The following is a 15,016-nucleotide window of genomic DNA, read 5'->3' as shown; positions in this document are numbered from 1 at the left end:
ACTTCTCTAGCTCCAGGGGAGGGTTCACAGATTGAATAGTCTGTTATGGTTTATGGCCTTCAGAAGTGGGAGAAAATTAATCACGGTACGTCTCTATTTTTTTTGCTCCCGTTACGTTTTTTTTCCAAGCTGAAATGCATCCCTTCCAAACAACCATTCAGATACGATTTCTCAAGCGATTACGTTTTTTTTAAATGTGAGAAGCTGCTAAGTTTAGACTTCAGGAGTTACCATTTTGTGAAAAAGAAGTGAGCCTAGGATGAACGATTTACATACTTTTCCTGATTACATTGAAAGATCTCAAAGTGCTTCCCACAATGAATGACCCTTTTGAACTTATGTAGGCAATCACCAATCGTGCTGTGTTGCAGCATCTAAACTGTGATGTCAGTCAGAATTTTTTTTAATGGGGTCTACTAAATACCTTTCCATGAGAGCAATGTCCCTTTAAGATCACATCCCACTAGACCTAAACACGGTTCAGTACTGTAAACAGTCAAGATTAGTTGTAAAGTCTGAAGGGTCTCTGAAACCAGTGGTACACTGTATGGTATTTTATGATTTAGTGCTTATTGGAGGGTTTAGGCCACATTTTAGCCTGTTTTGTTGACTCTACTTTTAAGCTGTCCTCCATTTTTTCTGATAAAATTAGCAAACAGTAGCTTATCCCAGCCAGACCAGACTGCAGTTTTCCATCCTTGTTTTCAAATCCCTCCATAGCCTTGCCCTCTCCCTAGCTCTGTAACCTTCTCCCGCCCTACAACCCTCTGAGCTCCACCAATTCTGCCCTCTTGCCCATCCCCGGTTTCCATCGCTCCAGCATTGGTGGCCGCGCCTTCAGCTGCCTTGGCCCTAGGCTCTGGAATTCCCCCCCTAAATCTCTCCGCCTTTCTACCTCTCTCTAATACTTTAAGATGCTCCTTAAAACCTACCTCTGTGACCAAGCTTTTGGTCGCCTAATATACCCTTATGTGGTTGGGTGTCAATTTTTGTCATTAGACATAATGCAAGAGCCAAAGGAATGAGAGAGGCACTATAGAAATGCAAGTTGTTGTTTTGATGTGTTTCATGACTTGGACGGCTGATAAAGCAGTGGTACAACTTACTACCCGAATTTTCCCTCATTCTCCAGTGTAGTTCCACCATATTTCCTTGGGATCAAAGAGGAGAATTTCTCCCTCGGTCTCAACTCCCCATGGACAATGCCATGGACAATCAACTAGTATTGATTAAAAAAAACAAATTCCAATCACAAAGCATGCCTTGGTGAATGATTTATGCTAATTGGTTCAAATACCATGTCCAAACGATAACTCGTGTCCCGTCCCGCACTGCACCCCCTAACTATCCAGCCTCACACTGCATCCTCCTAAATCACATCTCTTGTCTTAGGTCACACTGCCCTCCCTTAGCTGGCATCCTGTAACCATCATCCCTTTTGTCATTTAATCATTCCTGCCCTCCACCCCATCACAGACCTTTCCCTTTGTTCTTGACTCCGCCCTCCCTATTTTCCCTGGCTCTGCACTTGCAAATTGTTAAATCTCTAACTTCTTCCAGTTCTGATGAAAAGTCACCGGCCTAGAAATTCGGTGGGCTGCGCCACCAGTTAGCGCCTAAAGAGGGCACTCAGTGGCTTTAGCGCCACTGGCCACGCCTCCCGCGATATTTAGCGGGGCGCTAATGGCGGCGTTAGCCTGTTGCGCTGCGCCACCACCGATGACGTCATCGGTGTGCGCAGCGCCCCGCTACCGCCCCGATCACGATATTTGGTAGCGCCCGCCTCTGTAGCGCCGTTCGCAAATCGCGCCCGGTTCACGGGGCCTACCTGTGGCAGGAGTGGCGCAAATATAAGGTGGAGGTGCAGGGCGGCCGTCTTTTTCGGCGGCCGCCTGCCCGCACCTCCATCCCCGGCCTCCTGATCTCCCCCCGCGGCAGTGCCGGCTGTTTTCCGAGAGCCCGGCACTTCTCCTTGCCCTTTTGCCCTTAAGAATGGGAGGAAGGCCTGCAGTACCGCAGCGCGCCGTGCCGCAGCGTGTGGCGCTGCGGCACGTTGCGCTGCGATATTCAGTTTCAGCGCCCTAAGAGGGACGCGGAGCGCCTCGAGCAGCGCCCCGTGTCCCTCTTGGGGCGCACAAGATGAATTTCCGGCGGTCGCAACTGCTCCGATCGCAGCGGTAATTCCGGCGCCCAGGCGAGCTTGGCGCCCCGTTTGGGCCTCCACCGAATTTCTAGGCCGGTCCGACCTGTAACGTTAACTCTTGTTTCTCTCTCCACAGATGCTGCCTGACCTGCAGAGTATTTCCAGCATTTTCTATTTTAATTCTGCAACAGGACCTGTCAACTCTCACTCCTGTGGAGGAACTTAATCATTCTGGTTTAACAATGTGCTATATTTTGATTTTAAAACATCACTCCAGCACTGAGGTGTGTCTGAATTGGTTTGCCAGGAGCCTCACTCCCTTTGAGCATAAATCTAACTCCAAACATTCCTCCAATGTGCACAGGTTTGCGCGTGCCCTACCTTCTGCTTTGTCTCTGTAACAGGCAACTCATTTCCCATCGCACACAACATGACCTTACTCATGCTGTCCTTTATAAATTGCCTAATTGGAATGCTTTTACTTTAACTGGTTGCAGTTATTAATAAATAAGTTAACTTGCGGTGTCAGTCAGTGCGTGGCGTAAGTACGATATACCATGGAGCTGTGTGACTTACGGAAAAATAAACCACTAAATGCCTTGCATAACTCTCTCATTCCTTTGGCTCTTGCATTATGTCTAACGTCATGGAGTGATTTTTAAAAAAATCAGTGATGGGTTAATCCCTGTGGTTCATCGCCTGTCTCGGCAATCTTCCACTTGCTGCTCTTATCTTCCACTCTCCTTTCCAAATTTGGTACTTTTTATCCGTCATTTATTTTAGCATTGCGGGTCCAGAAACTAAAGTGAAGAATACATTAAAACAAAAGTTTCTCCGTTCTTCGCATGTTCCATTACAGGGTTTGTGCGTTGTGATTATATTCCATCTTAAATACCTCTTACAGATCCAATATGGAGCGCCAACCAGATGGCTTGGAGGGCCTATGCAGACCAGGATGTTTTCATGTTTGACCCCTGGACTGTCCTGAGCTAGTTGACCTCAACTGGCAAAGTGGTGGGGCATCACTATTGGCTACAGTGTCCGTGAAGTATGGGGCGGGGAAATAAAATCATCCCAGGTTCCTGCACCTGATGACTTCCAATGAGCCCTGCCTGTGGGTGTAGAGTGATGACTGGGTTGGGCTCGGTTGTGTTGCCCCTCTTGCCCTCAAAGGGTAAATAGCTTGTAAGCATATATTGGCCAAGATTCAGTAGAGTTCCACTGAAGTGGGCCTTCAAACTTACTCATAAACCTTGGTCCAACAATTCCACCCCTTCCCCAAACAAGTCCACAAGAAGGGCAATGCACCCTGCCAAACTTCTGAACATCTTGGACTTCAGTTATACCTTCCCCTCAGCAAACAACTGGGCAAAAATCTACATAACTCGAAGATTTGCACGTGTCTGTAGGGCATCACTTCCCAAGTGTGTGTCACACCACACCTCAACTGTTTCTGTAGGGCAAAAAATAGCAATTGGTTCAAATATTATATATAATATACTCAACGTCTTTCATTTATGTAGTACTTTTACATAGGACAACGTACCAAGTTGCTTCACAAAGATGTGAGGAAAAAATTGACCAAGGGTTGGTCAAAGAGGTGGTTTTTAAGGAGGGTTTTAAAGGAACAATGGAAGGTGGTGAGGCAAGGGGAAACATAGAAACATAGAAGATAGGAGCAGGAGTAGGCCATTCGGCCCCTCGAGCCTGTTCCGCCATTTAATGAGATCATGGCTGATCATCTAAATTCAGTACCCTGTCCCTGCTTTCACCCCATATCCCTTGATCCCTTTAGCCTTAAGAAATATATCTAACTCCTTCTTGAATATATTTAATGAATTGGCCTCAACTGCCTTCTGTAGTAGAGAATTCCACAGGTTCACCACTCTCTGGGTGAAGAAATTCCTCCTCATCTCAGTCCTAAATGGCTTACCCCTTATCCTTAGACTGTGAAGGACTGAGGTGCATGCAACAAATGGTGTGGCGAAGGGAGTGGCTGTTGAACAAGAGACCAGAATAGAGGAAAGGAGAGTACATGTGTTAGGGATGGAGGAGATTATCAAGATCGGGAGAGGCAAAGCCATAAAGGAATTTAAACACAAGGATGAGAATTTTAAATTTGAGATGCGAGCCAATGCAGGTGGGTGAACCTGGGTGTGATGGGTCAGTGGGATAGGGTGTGGGCAGCAGAAATTTGGATGAGCTGAAGTTAGGGAATTGAAATTAATGACCAGAAAATTGGGAGAGGCACATCGGAGCACTGACCACATGCTCGAATCTCTGATCCGTGCCCCCATTGCTGAGAGCCAAGTTTCCAAAAATGCACCCTGAAGAGAGAGGTACATTTTGTATAGCACTAATAACATCATTTCTACCAAGACTGTCTTATCCAGCAACAGTGCCAGAAAAGAAAAAAAAACAATTAAATAAATTTGGGGCCACTCTGAATAAACAGAAAGGATATATTTACGTAGGTAATCAGCAGCCCATTGGATATAATCCAATCCAACAAGTCGACCTCCCCGAATTAAACATCAACAATGCAGCTGAGGGTTGCTGCATGGGAGAAAATTGGATCATTATAAACTAAGTAAGTACATGCTTTTTAAGAGTAGTAGGATATTTAGCCAAGGCACATAGAGAAAATTAATGTGTAAATCAATAAGTGACAGGAAAATTCTGTACCCTTCAGGGAAAATGAAAGAGTGCAAGAAACTCACAATTTAATATGAAACTTTCCATCGATTGTTAATTGTAGATTTTGACTTGGCCCTTCCATCACTCTGTATTTTTTTTTAATCCTTACTGTGTACCTCACACTCAGACTAACAGTTCAGTGCAGTGCTGAGGGAGTGCTGCACTGTCGGAGGTGCCGTCTTTTGGATGAGACGTTAAACCGAGGCCCCGCCTGCCCTCTCAGGTGGACGGAAAAGATCCCACGACACTAATGCAAAGAAGGGTAGGGGAGTTCTCCCCGGTGTTATGACCAATACTTAGCTCTCAACCAACAGCACCAAAAAAACAGATGATCTGGTCAATTATTTCACTGCCATTTGTGGGATCTTGCTATGCTCAAAATGACTGCCGTGTTTCCAACATTAGAACAGTTCAAAAGAACTTCCTTGGCTGTAAAGCGCATTGGGACGTCCTGAGGTTGTGAAAGGCGCAGTAGGTCAGTGGATTTCTCCATTGCTACTGGCCAAGTTGCTGATGTGAAATTCACTTACTCAAGGTAGGGGATCCGTCAGGTTCAGGTTTTCTGTCCTAATGACACTGGCATCCTTCACTTGGTGTCCTCAGCAAGTACTGTCTGGATTGAAATGAACAATTACAGACAATCCTGGACTCAAACACACAACCAGCTTGTTAGAAGGCAGACTGCCTACTCACTGTGGATAATCATTATTTGTCATTTTTATAAGCTTCTCTTTTGAAAGTGATTCCCCCCCCCCCCCCACTCCAGCCCCCACCCTCCACCCACAGGTCTCCACAGGTCACAAAGCATTGCTCACTTGGTAGGAGTCCTTGGTGATCTGTTACTTGACCTTTGCCAGTTGTTTAATTTACTTGAGATGTGGGGCTATTTCCACTGCGGCAGAGAAGGCTAAGAGGAGATTTAATAGAGGCTTTTTAAAATTATAACGAGTGAATAGGGAAAGACTGTTTCCTCTGGTTGAGGAGTCAGTGATGAGGGAGTCACCAAGTTATAATTGTCACTAAGTGCCTGTAATTTCCCTCTCGGCACTTTACTCGTGCAGGGGCACTTTGTCCCGTTGATGCTGTGAGGGATCCTGTCCGGATTTTACATGGAGCCCTCAGAGGAGAGCAGAGGTTTTGAGGGAAGGCATTTCTGGAGCACCGTGCAGGTGCAGCAGTATAAGGTTGTACCTGTACTTCCTGTTGGGCTTGAAAAGGATGGTCTGGAGAGCAGCTTTGGTGATAGTGTTGGGAAAAGAGTACAAAGTCTAACAATTCTTCGAGTTCAGGCAAGGAGGGGCCATCTGCATAGGAACAGGAGTAAACCATTCAGCCCATCAAGCCTGGCCTGGCATTCAATTTAGATCATGGTTAATGTACCTCAACTCCATTTACTAGCCTTTGCCCCATATCCTTTGATATCCTTACCCAACAAAAATCTATCAATCTCTGTTTGAAAATTTTACTTGACCCAACATCCACAGCCTTTTGGGAAGAGAGTTCCAGATTTCTATTATACTTTGTGTGAAAAACTACTTCTATATTTCACTCCTAAATGGCTTAGCTTTATTTTAAGATTATTTCCCCTTGTTTTGGATTCTTCCAACAGAGGAAATAGTTTCTCTGCAGAATCATCAATCGAGCTCGAGGAACTGCACCTCATCTTTCAATTAGGCACTTTACAGCCTTCTGGACTCAACATTGAGTTCAACAATTTCAGACCATAACCTCGGCCCCTATTTATATATTTTCTTTTTTCCCTTTTCTTTTCTCACCTGGCAGTTGATGATTCTGCCATTGCCATTTACACTTCATCTTGAGTCATCTTTTGTTTCTTAACTTGTCCCATTACCATCTCCTTTTGCCTCGCACCATCATCCCTTTTGTCTTCTAATCTCTCCTGCCTTCCACCCTATCACAGACCTTCCCTTTTCTTCTTTCCTCCCCTCCTCCCTTTCCCTGCCCCTACACTGGCTGAAAAATCTGTTACTTCTCCAACTTTTTCCAGTTCTGACGAAGGGTCCTCGACCCGAAACTGTGACTCTGTTTCTCTCCCCCCGATTTCGGGATTTTAACCCCCCACACGCTTCCAATCATGCCTCCACGGCCCAATGAAAATCCTGCCCTATGGTTCTCCAGCAATAGTCAGAAATAGAGAGTACCTACAAATTGATGAAAAACTGACTTCAGCTTTGTCACGTTTATGCCTTTTCTTTCACTGGAGGCCTCATCAGGCCAATCTCAACTTGCTGGGGCGAGATTTGATCAGAAGGGATGAGTCAGTAGTATTGGTTGCAAAACAGAGAACAGCTCATGCAGCAATGGTTTTCTACCACTAGATGTAACTACTGGTTCTATAAGTATGCATTCTATTTACAAAATGCAATGTCCTAGAGACCTCTGGAGGTGGGAGAAGGAACTTCCACTCACCTAACCAGGATCTGCCTGGACATTCGAAATAACAATCCATGATTACCAGATGAAGAGAACATTCTGAATCGGCAAAGCAGAGTCCCAGTGCAATACTCATCAGAAGAGGTGTACTATTATGGCCTGTTGCTATGAAACTGGAATGCTGTTTACTGCTTATGGGTTAGCACCTTGAGAGTGGTGAACCAACTCCCCGACAGCCCTAATGACCCTATAACCAACGTCAAAAAACATAGAAGATAGGAGCAGGAGTAGGCCATTCAGCCCCTCGAGCCCGCTCCGCCATTTAATGAGATCATGGCTGATCATCCAAATTCAGTACCCTGTCCCTGCTTTCTCCCCATATCCCTTGATCCCCTTTAGCCTCAAGAAATATATCCAACTCCTTCTTGAATATATTTAATGAAGTGGCCTCAACTGCCCTGTGTGGCAGAGAATTCCACAGGTTCACCACTCTCTGGGTGAAGAAATTCCTCCTCATCTCCGTCCTAAATGGCTTACTCCTTATCCTTAGACTGTGACCCCCCTGGTTCTGGACTCCCCCGCCATCGGGAACATCCTTCCTGCATCTAGTCTGACTAGTCCTGTTAGAATTTTATAAGTTTCAATGAGATAAATCAAGAAACCACCCGTGAAGATGTGAAACCTCAAGGCACAAAACAGAAGTCAACAAGAATTCAGGGTAGAATAGTCTTTATTTTTTTCCCCACTTAATGACATCGCATGCTGATCAACAAGAGCAGTTGGCTTGGGGCCAACAAAAATTGGTAAACGCAAGCGATGTGGAGGACAATGAAGTGCTACCTAAAGCACTTTAAGTTTGTTCAAGCAAAGTTATTAGGAAGCATCTTGCTGACTGAAGTGAAACAGCTCAACACTGCTGCGGAGAAATCAAACGTCGCGACCAGATGGAGGATAACTACCACAGCAGATTAAGTCAAGCACATTACTGTATTTTAGGTGGGCCCATGTCAAAAGCAGATGTGGAGTTTGCATCAACCGTGCGATGGGGTAACGATCTATAATCTATGATGTGCTTTATATGCACCAGAGGACATTTTCAGTGTTAATGAATTAGCCTTTCCCTCAGGAAACACGATTTTTACAAAGCCAACGATTTGGCTTGACGCAAAATCTAAAAGAGAAAAACTGCCTCACTTATGCACCATTATTACAGGCTATATGTCAAGCAACAAAAATAGCTGGCATCCTTTTAGCCATATGGTCACAAAAATGCTCATAACATGATTGGTAACCAGGAAATAAGAGCTGATTGTACTTGAAGCAGATGCAGCAAATATGTTCCAACAAGCACAGTATTGCCCACAATGGAGTCAGTAGATTGGATGTAAGTTTTTTTACTCTGCATTGTTGGGTTTGCTCCGTATTATAGATCTTTGGCTAACTTATCTTCTATAGATTCTTTGGTATAGATTTCTAGCCACAAAGAAAAACTTACTTTAACTTTGCCAGGTTTATGCCACTTTTCACTGCAGGCGACATAAGACCAATCTCAATTTGCTGAAGCAAAATATATTTGATAAAGCGCCATTAAGGAGACTTTTATAGCATTTAAGGCCTATAGTAGTAAAGGTAAAGCAACTGCATAGACAGAGGGAAGGATAGAAAGCAGAAAGTGGAGCGATTGTAGTTCTGCATGGATAAATATAAGTGGTACATTTTAGGAAATGGAACAGAGAATGGAAGTATACCCAGTGACGTAAGAAAACTACTAGGCACTTGGTCTAAGCGTTAGACAAAGCTTTAATCAACTGTTTTACAACATGGAGGTCTAGTTGTGTCCTTCACTAGTTCCTGTTAAGAATGTCCTGCCCAAGCAGGGCCCATTGCCGAGTATTTATACTCTCCCTGGACAGCGCCACCCGTAGGCCGCTCAGTATTATTTCATAAGTCTTTCTTTCATGAATGACTGATTCATGTCACCCAGGACAAGAAAATTCGCAAGGAGGTGAGGATGAAAAAAGCCATTAGTTAGGTTACAGTTGGAGCACAATGTATGGCAGTGTAGTGGCTGTGGTACTAGCAAGCCAGAGCTTTTGAGTTCAAATCCCACCATGGCAAGTTGGGATATTAAATTCAACAAATCTGAAAATTTGTGGGCTAGCACCCGGAAAAGGTTCAGACATCCTGAGAACAGATTGCAAAAAAGGGCTTGGGCATCCCGTAGTGGAAAAGATATCAGAGCCATGGAAAAGGTGCAATGTAGCTTTGCTAGGATAACAAGGTTAAGATGATTCTGTTTGGCTGTGAGCCCTGGAAACTTAGGCATGCACTCACTGGAGCAGAAAAGGTTAAATAACGTGGGGAGTGGGAGATAAAGAAAAAAAATAAAAGAAGGACTTGCATTTATATCACACCTTTCAGGACAACCCAAAGCGCTTTAGAGCCAATGAAGTACGTTTGAAGTGGAGTCACTGTTGTAATGTAGGAAATCGATTCAGTAGATGTACGCAACATTCTGAAAGGGTTTGGGAAGGTTACCAGTGAAAGATTATTTCCACTAGTTGGGGAATTGATAGCAAGGGGCATAAATTTAAGATTAAAACTGGAAAAAAAAGTGAAGTCATAAGAATGTTTTTCGTGCAAAGTAAGGTGAGAATCTGGAATGGACTACTGGAAAAGTAAACAGTTCTGATGTGGAGCTCGCACCTGCTCAGACACAATGGGCCAAATGCCCTCCTCCTGTACTGAAGTTTCTAAGATTCTACAAAGGCAATATGGCACCATGCTCTGTTAGTTAGGCTGTTCCATGGGCTCTCTCTACAGGTGAAGGATACTAAAGTCTGATCACTGGCACCTCAGAAGAACAACAACACCAGTAAGAGGAGCTTTCCCTTTGATACATTTCAGCAGGACATGTCACTCATTTCATGTGTTAAGATACAGCTGGATTCACCTCGTGAAGGGAACAGTGCTATTGCTGAGGGATGGTGTCATCAGGAAAGTCTTCAGAGAGGCTTGGGGTTCTGAGGGGAGACTTGGCCACACTGAAAATAGGCCTCTCGCGCTGCACCCCTTTGAGCAGAGGATGCTGGACCATTTCCATGGTGCACCCACATCCATGGGAAGCTCTGTGTGGCAAGGTCAAGATGCTCTGACTGAGGCTGCAGGCTACCTTTTTGGAGACTTTGCTCCCGACACAGAGTCCCATTCGGCAGGACTGCAGAGAATCCGGTGTGGGAGTGAAGGCAGCTGGCTCAAGGGACTGAGAATATTTCAGTTATTAAAATCAATGACTGGAAAATTGGGAGTGCCCCAAATCTGACCCAATTCTATTATCCTTGCTTTCATCTCGCATGATTTCATTGTGACGCACAGCTCACAGCAGCCAACATTGAGTCTTCCCTCACCTTGGGTTGGCTTGTATGAATCATGATTTCACCCGAGTAAGTGGGCGTTAAGGCATTTAATCTTAAACAGGTACCATTGGAACATAGGAACAGCAGTAGGCCACTCAGCCTCTCGAACCTGTTCCACCGTTCAATTAGATCATGGCTGATCTGTACCTCAACTCCATTCACCTGCCTTTAATCCATAATCCCTTGATACCAAAAGGAAAATACTGCAGATGCTGGAAATCTGAAATAAAAACAGAAAATGCTGGAGATACTCAGCAGGTCAGGCAGCATCTGTGAAGAGAGAGAAACAGAGTTAACGTTTCAGGTCGATGACCTTTCGTCAGAACTGGAAAAAAGCAGGAAATGGAACTGATTTTTAAGCAAGTGATGCCCTTGATACCCTTACATAATCAAAATGTATCGATCTAACTCGTGAACATTTCAATTGACCCAGCATCCACAGCCTTTTAGGGGAACAGAGTTCCAGATTTCCCACTACTCTTTGTGTGAAAAAGTGTATCCCAATTCCACTCCGGGATGGCCTGTCTCTAATTTTAAGATTGTGCCTTCTTGTTCTGGATTACCCCACCAGAGGACATAACTTCTCTGTATCTACTCTACTGAATCCCTTTATCATTTTAAAGACCTTGATTAGATCATCCCTCAGCCATATAACGTCAAGGGAATACAAGCCAAGTTTATGCAACCAGTCCTCATAATATGACCGAGTGTGGCACCAAGGAGCCCTAGTAAAACTGAAGTCAATGGGAATCGGGGGGGGGGGGGGGGGCGGGGGGGAAACTCTCCATTGACTGGAGTCATACCGAGCACAAAGGAAGATGGTTGTGGTGATCACAGCCCCAGGACATCACTGCAGGAGTTCCTCAGGGCAGTGTCCTAGGCCCAACCATCTTCAGCTGCTTCATTAATGACCTTCCCTCCAACATAAGGTCAGAAATGGGGACGTTCGCTGGTGACTGCACAGTGTTCAGTGCCATTCGCAACTCCTCAGATAATGAAGCAGTCCACGCCCGCATGCAACAAGACCTGGACGATGTTCAGGCTTGGGCAGATAAGTGGCAGGTAACATTCACGTCACAGAAGTGCTAGTCAATGACTATCTCCAACAAGCGAGAGTCTAACCACCTCCCCTTGACATTCAACGGCATTACCATCACCGAATCCCCCACCTTCAACATCCTGGGGGTCACCATTGACCAGAAACTTAACTGGACCAGCCACATAAATACTGTGGCAACAAAAGCAGGTCAGAGGCTAGGTATTCTGCAGCGAGTGTCTCACCTCCTGACCCCCCAAAGTCTTTCTATCATATACAAGGCACAAGTAAGGAGTGTGATGGAATACTCTCCACTTGCCTGGATGAGTGCAGCTCCAACAACACTCAAGAAGCTCGATACTATGCAGGACAAAGCAGCCTACTTGATTGGCACCCCCTCTACCACCTTAAACATCCACTCCCTCCACCACCGGCGTACCGTGACTGCAGTGTGTACCATCTACAAGATGCACTGCAGCAACTCACCAAGGCTTCTTCGGCAAACCCTCGAGCTCGTCCACCTAGGACAAGGGCAGCAGACGCATGGGAACACCACCACCTCCAAGTTCCCCTCCAAGTCACAAACCATCCTGACTTGGGACTATATCGCCGTTCCTTCATCGTCGCTGGGTCAAAATCCTGGAACTCCCTCCCTAACAGCACTGTGGGAGGACCTTCACCACACGGACTGCAGCGGTTCAAGAAGGTGGCCTTGCCAGCGATGCCCACATCCCATAAAAATGAATTAAAAAAAAACCTTTAAGACCTGGTATCATTCTGGTGAATTTGTGCTCTACCTTCTCCAAGGCCAATATATCTTTCCTGACGTTCAGTGCCCAAACTGAACGGGAATTAGAGGCCTTTTGATGTACTGTACATAGGAACATACGAACAATGACAGACAGGTAAGACCCGTTGGTCCATCCAGCCTGTCCCATATAATTGGGATACCTTGTGTATCACAATATATACACTCCGTACCCCACCCAAAATCATTGGAATCTCCTGGGAGTGGCTCAAAAACAGATTTTTTTTAAAACAGGCCAATTTGGAGAAAGAAATCTGGGAAATTCCTCTCCGTCCCATTGAGGCGATGGAAACTAGTCCAGGAGATCACTCTGGTCCTGAATTCCCTGCTGTACCCACCTTCTGTAAGAGGTGATCTCCGCCCCAGCCAGAAACAGGTCCAGCTCTCGCTTGAAGGAATTCAGCAAATCAGCATCCACCACACGAGACGGCAGCCTGTTCCACAGGCCCACTATTCTCTGGGAAAAGAGCCACCTCCTGACATCTAACCTAGATCTGGCCTTATAGAACTTAAATTTGAGACCCCCTGGTCCTCCCTAACCTATTTAATTGAAACAAACTGTCAACTGGAATACAATCTATTCTCTTCATTATCTTATAAACCTCAATCAGATCACCTCTAAGACTACTCATCTCTAAAGTGTAGGGTCCCAAATCTTTTAGCCTATCTTGATAACTAAGATGCTTTAAACTGGGAATTAAGTCGAGTGGCTCCTCCTCTGCACCCTTTCCAAAGTCTCAGTATCGTCCACCATGTGAGGAGACTGAAACTGGACACAGTATTCCAAGTGCAGCCTGACCAAGGTCTGGTACAAGGACAAAACAGTAGGCCTCGTCTTATGCTCAATTGTCCTATGGATAATCATAATCATAATCATAATCAACTTTATTGTCATTGTTAGTGCACAAGTGCAGTACAACGAAATGTAGGCTTGCGGCTCCCGAGAGTATACATTTAGATTAAGACATTTAAACATTCAACATTCATTTGGCTTGTAATACATTAACATAAACATTATAAAGTGCATTGGCAGATGTGCAGGCTTTAGAGTTTATTTGTGGAGTTCAGTAGGATGACAGCCCTGGGAAAGAAGCTGTTCCTAAATCTGGTCGTTCGGGTGCGAATGCATCTGTAGCGTCTCCCAGATGGCAGGGGGGCGAACAGACTGTTGCTGGAGTGGGTAGGGTCTTTGATGATGGTCAGTGACCTCCGTAAACAGCGTTTCTGATAGATGTTCTCTATGGTCGGTAGCTGGGTGCCGGTAATGCGTTGGGCAGTTTTGACTACCCGCTACCCTATTTGCTCTAGCTATCGCTTCACGGCATGTACTTTTAAAGATGTATGCACTAGAATGCCCAAATTTCTTTCCATCTTCACCTTCTTTAATGCCTTTCCCTGAAGGGTGTATGAATGTTGAGCGTTCGCCCTGTCCACAGGCATAACACTGCACTTAGCTAAGTTATACATCATTTGCCAGTCTTGAGTCCAACCTCCCAACACATTAAGATTTGCCTGAAACAGACGAGCATCATTTACAGTCTGAATACTCACGCAGATCTTGGTATAATCTGCAAATTTGCAGGTCATGCCCCCAACACCTACATCCAGGTCATTAATAAAAATAGTAAAGAGCAATGGTCCCAACATCAATCCCCGCAGGATACCACTGGTGATCGGTCTCCAAACAGATCCAAATCCATCTATAACTACTTTTTGCCTACGTCCTTCCAGCCAGTTCTCAATCCAGCTCAATATATTACCACTAATACCAGAGGTTTCGATCTTATAGAGGAGCCTCTTGTGCGGTACCTTATTAAAAGCTATTTGGAAGTCTAAGTAGACAATGTCTACTTGGACTTCCCTCATCCACCAACTTTGTAACTTCTTCAAAAAATAGAGTTGTAAGACATGACCTCCTTTTTATGAAGACATGTTGGGTGTCCCTAATATGTCCCTATCTATCCAAGCATTCATACATTGCATCGCTAATGATTCCCTCAAGCATCTTACCTATTACTGATGTTAAACTAATGGACCTATAGTTACCCTGGTCTGTCTTGTCACCTTTTTTGAAGATGGGGACTACATTAGCCTCCTTCCAGTCTATATGCCTACACAATGGCATTATCTGAATAACCACTTGGATACAATTGTTTATTTGCTGAACAGCAGAAACTAGAGTACACAAAGACCATATCAACTACAGAAAGAAGCATACTCCAGTTAAGAGTGGGGGAGTTATCCATCTTCTTTCAGACTCTGAACTCAAGCTCTTTTCATTAACTCTCTCCGAGGCGCAAACCTATATTTAAATTTGAATACGTTTCCACTCCAGATATCATTAACCCAGATTTCTGTTTCCACCTGCAGCTCAAATATTTTGTTCAAACCATCACATCATAACTATTTTGGTATTTTCCTGAATGAAATGGATGCAGTTCAATTAGGATTCTAATTTCAAGATAATTGCCAGTGATTAGCAAAGAAAAGTATGGTTCCGAGATCATTCACAGTTAGTGCTG

The sequence above is a fragment of the Somniosus microcephalus genome, chromosome 2 (genome assembly GCF_052327205.1).
Source record: "Somniosus microcephalus isolate GS21.2 chromosome 2, FLI_Smic_1.0, whole genome shotgun sequence".
Taxonomy (NCBI): Eukaryota; Metazoa; Chordata; class Chondrichthyes; order Squaliformes; family Somniosidae; genus Somniosus; species Somniosus microcephalus.
Note: the sequence above shows the minus strand (reverse complement) of the source record.